The sequence below is a fragment of the Calliopsis andreniformis genome, unplaced genomic scaffold (assembly GCF_051401765.1).
Source record: "Calliopsis andreniformis isolate RMS-2024a unplaced genomic scaffold, iyCalAndr_principal scaffold0052, whole genome shotgun sequence".
Classification (NCBI taxonomy): Eukaryota; Metazoa; Arthropoda; class Insecta; order Hymenoptera; family Andrenidae; genus Calliopsis; species Calliopsis andreniformis.
Genome location: NW_027480461.1, coordinates 3,410,653 through 3,416,016, shown reverse-complemented (window position 1 = coordinate 3,416,016; position 5,364 = coordinate 3,410,653).

Genomic DNA, 5,364 nt, shown 5'->3' with positions numbered 1-5,364 from the left:
GAGGATTGAAGATTGAGGATTGGGTATTGACGATTGAAGAATGAGGATTGAGCATTGAGGTTTGAGGATTGAGGATTGCAGATTGAGTATTAAGGATTGAATATTGATGATTGAGGATTGAGGATTGAAGATTGAAGATTGAGGATTGAGGATTGAGAACTGAGAATTGAAGGTTGAGGATTGAGGATTGAGGATTGAGGATTGAGCATTGAAGATTGAGGATTGGGGATTGAGGATTGAAGATTGAGGATTGAGGATTGAGGATTGAGAATTGAGGACTGAGGATTGAAATTGAGTATTGAGGTTTGTGGATTGAAGATTGAGGATTGGGTATTGAGGATTGAAGATTGAGGATTGAGGATTGAGGATTGAGGATTGAGGATTGAGGATTGAGGACTGAGGATTGAGGATTGAGGATTGAGTATTGAAGATTGAGGATTGATGATTGAGGATTGAGGATTGAGGATTGAGGATTGAGGATTGAGGATTGAGGGTTGGGGATTGAAGATTGAGTATTCAGGATTGAGGATTGAGGATTGAGTATTGAGGACGAAGATTGACGATTGAGGATTGAAGTTTGAGGATTGAAGATTGAGTATTGAGGATTGAAGGTTGAGCATTGAAGATTGAGTATTGGGGATTGAGGATTGACGATTGAGGATTGAGTATTGAGGATTGAGTATGGAGTATTGATGATTGAAGATTGAGGATAGAAGATTGAGTATTGAGGATTGAGGATTGAGGATTGAGGATTGTGGATTGAGGATTGGGTATTGAGGATTGACGCTTGAGGTTTGAGCGTTGAGGATGTAGGATTGAAGAGAGAGGCCTGAGTGTTGAGGATTGAGTGTTGAGAATTGATGCTTGAGGTTTGAGATTTGATTATTGAATATTCTGAATTGAGTATTGAACCATGAGAATTCAGGATGTTCTATTGAGTATTGAGAATTGAGGATTGATGGTTGAGTATTGAGGATTGATGGTTGAGGGTTGAGTGTTGAATATTGAGCATTGAGGATTGAGGATTGAGGATTGATGATTGAGGATTGAAGATTGATTATTGATGATTGAAGATTGAGGATTGAGGATTGAGTATTGAGGATGGAGGATTAGGGCAGAGGGTTGAGGATTGAGGTTTGAGGACTCAGGACTGAGGATTGAGGATTGAGAATTGAGGATTGAGGATTGAGGATTGAAGATTGAGGATTGGGTATTGAGAATTGAAGTATGAGGATTGAGGATTGAGGATTGAGGTTTGAGGATTGAGTATCGAAGATTGAGGATTGGGTACTGAGGATTGAAGAATGAGGATTGAGGATTGAGGATTGAGGATTGAGGATTGAAGATTGAGTATTGAGGATTGAAGGTTGAGGATTGAGGATTGAGGATTGAGGATTGAGCATTGAAGATTGAGGATTGGGGATTGAGGATTGAAGATTGAGGATTGAGGATTGAGTACTGAGGATTGAGGATTCAGGATTGAAGATTGAGGATTGGGGATTGAGGATTGACGATTGAGGATTGAGTATTGAGGATTGAGGGTTGAGGATTGAGGATTGAGGATGAGGACTGAGGGTTGAGGATTGAAGATTGAGGATTGAGGATTGAGGATTGAGAATTGAGGATTGAGGATTGAAATTGAGTATTGAGGTTTGAGGATTGAAGACTGAGGATTGGGTATTGAGGATTGAAGATTGAGGATTGAGGATTGAGGATTGAGGATTGAGGATTGAGGATTGAGGACTGAGGATTGACGATTGAGGATTGAGGATTGAGGATTGAGGATTGAATATTGAGGATTGGGTATTGAGGATTGAAGTATGAGGATTGAGCATTGAGGATTGAGGATTGAGTACTGAGGATTGAGGATTCAGGATTGAAGATTGAGGATTGGGGATTGAGGATTGACGATTGAGGATTGAGTATTGAGGATTGAGGGTTGAGGATTGAGGATTGAAATTGTGTATTGAGGATTGAGGATTGAAGATTGAGGATTGGGTATTGAGGATTGAATATTGAGGATTGAAGATTGAGTGTTGAGGATTGAATATTGAGGATTGAGGATTGAGGATTGAGGATGGAGGATTAGGTCTGAGGGTTGAGGATAGAGGTTTGAGGACTGAGGACTGAGGATAGAAGATTGAGAATTGAGGATTGAGGATTGAGGATTGACGATTGAGGATACTGTACTGAGGATTGAAGTACGAGGATTGAGGATTGAGGATTGAGGATTGAGGATTGAGGATCGAAGATTGAGGATTGGGTATTGAGGATTGAAGAATGAGGATTGAGGATTGAGGATTGAGGATTGAGGATTGAAGATTGAGTATTGAGGATTGAAGAATGAGGATTGAGGATTGAGGATTGAGGATTGAGGATTGAAGATTGAGTATTGAGGATTGAAAATTGAGGATTGAGGATTGAGGATTGAGGATTGAGCATTGAAGATTGAGTATTGAGGATTGGAAATTGAGGATTGAGGATTGAGGATTGAAGATTGAATATTGATGATTGAATATTGAGGACTGAGGATTGAGGGTTGTGGATTGAGGACGAGGACTGAGGGTTGGATATTGGTGTTTGAGGTCTGAGGATTAAGGATTGAGGATTGAGAATTGAGGATTGAGGATTGAGGATTGAAGATTGAGGATTGGGTATTGAGGATTGAAGAAGGAGGATTGAGGATTGAGGTTTGAGGATTGAGGATTGCAGATTGAGTATTGAGGATTGAAGATTGAGGATTGAGGATTGAGGATTGAAGATTGAGGATTGATGATTGAGGATTGAGGATTGAGGATTGAAGATTGAGTATTGAGGATTGAAGATTGAGGATTGAGGATTGAGTACTGAGTATAGAGGATTGAGGATTGTGGATTGAAGGTTGAGAACTGAAGATTGAGTATTGAGGATTGAGGATTGAGGATTGAAGATTGAGGATTGAGGATTGAGGATTGAGGATTGAGGACTGAGGATTGAAGATTGAAAATTGATGAATGAATATTGATGTTTGAGGTCTGAGGATTGAGGATTGAGGATTGAGAATTGAGGATTGAGGATTGAGGATTGAAGATTGAGGATTGGGTATTGAGGATTGAAGAATCAGGATTGAGGATTGAGGTTTGAGGATTGAGGATTGCAGATTGAGTATTGAGGATTGAATATTGAGGATTGAGGATTGAAGATTGAAGATTGAGGATTGAGGATTGAGGATTGAGGATTGAGGATTGAGGATTGAGAATTGAAGATTGAGTATTGATAATTGAAGATTGGGGATTGAGGATTGAGTACTGAGGATTGAGGATTGAGGATTGAAGATTGAGGATTGGGGATTGAGTATTGACGATTGAGGATTGAGTATTGAGGATTGAGGGTTGAGGATTGAGGATTGAGGATTGAAGATTGAAGATTGACGATTGAGGATTGAGGATTGAGAATTGAAGATTGAGTATTGAGGGTTGAAGATTGAGGACTGAGGATTGAGTACTGAGGATTGAGGATTGAGGATTGAAGATTGAGGATTGGGGATTGAGGATTGACGATTGAGGATTGAGTATTGAGGATTGAGAATTGAGGATTGAGGATTGAAATGGAGGTTTGAGCATTTAGTATTGAAGATTGAGTATTGATTCCTGAGGACTGAGGATTGAGGACTGAGGATTGAGGATTGAGGATTGAAGATTGAGTATTGGGGATTGAAGATTGAGGATTGAGGATTGAGGATTGAGGATGGAGAATGAGGACTGACGGTTGAGGATTGAGGTTTGAGGATTGAGGATTGAGGATTGAGGACTGAGAATGAGGGCTGAGGGTTGAGGATTGAGGTTTGAGTATAGAATCCTGAGAATTCAGGATATTGTATTGAGCATTGAGAATTGAGGATTGATGGTTGAGTATTGAGGATTGAGGATTGAGGATTGAGGATTGAAGATTGAGTATTGAGGATTGAACATTGAGGATTGAGGATTGAGGATTGAGGATTGGGGATTGAAGATTGAGTGTTGAGGATTGAAGATTGAGGATTGAGGATTGGCGATTGAGGATTGAGTATTGAGTATTGAGAATTGAGGATTGAGGATTGAAGATTGATCATTGAGGATTGAAGGTTGAGGATTGAGGATTGAGGATTGAGGATTGAGGGCTGAAGATTGTGGATTGAGGATTGAGGATTGAGGATTGAGGATTGAGGATTGAAGATTGAATATTGATGATTGTAGGTTGAGGATTGAGTATTGAGGGTTGTGGATTGAGGACGAGGACTGAGGGTTGAATATCGATGTTTGAGGTCTGAGGATCGAGGATTGAGGATTGAGAATTGTTGATTGAGGATTGAGGATTGAAGATTCAGTATTGAGGGTTGAAGATTAAGGATTGAGGATTGAGGATTGATGATTGAGTATTGAAGATTGAGTATTGAGGATTGAAGATTGAGGATTGAGTATTGAGGATTGAAGAATGAGGATTGAGGATTGAGGTTTGAGGATTGAGGATTGCAGATTGAGTATTGAGGATTGAAGATTGACGATTGAGGATTGAGGATTGAAGATTGAGTTTGAGGATTGAGGATTCAGGATTGAGGATTTAAGATTGAATATTCATGATTGAATATTGAGGACTGAGGATTGAGGGTTGTGGATTGAGGACGAGGACTGAGGGTTGGATATTGGTGTTTGAGGTCTGAGGATTAAGGATTGAGGATTGAGAATTGAGGATTGAGGATTGAGGATTGAAGATTGAGGATTGGGTATTGAGGATTGAAGAATGATGATTGAGGATTGAGGATTGAAGATTGAGGATTGAGGATTGAATATTGAGGATTGAAGATTGAGGATTGAGGATTGAGTACTGAGGATTGAGGATTGAGGATTGAGGATTGAAGGTTGAGAATTGAAGATTGAGTGTTGAGGACGAAGATTGACGATTGAGGATTGAAGTTTGAGGATTGAGGATTGAGGATTGAGGATTGAGGATTGAGCATTGAAGATTGAGTATTGGGGATTGAGGATTGACGATTGAGGATTGAGTATTGAGGATTGAATATTGAGTATTGATGATTGAAGATTGAGGATTGAGGATTGAGGGTTGAGGATTGAGGACGAGGACTGACGTTTGAGGATTGAGGATTGAGGATTGAGGATTGAGGATTGAGGATTGAGTACTGAAGATTGAGTATTGATGCCTTAGGATTGAGGATTGAGGATTGAGGATTGAGGATTGAGGATTGAAGATTGAGTATTGAGGATTGAAGGTTGAGGATTGAGGATTGAGGATTGAGGATTGAGCATTGAAGATTGAGTATTGAGGATTGACGATTGAAGATTGAGTATTGAGGATTGAGGATTGAGGATTGAAGATTGAAGATTGAGG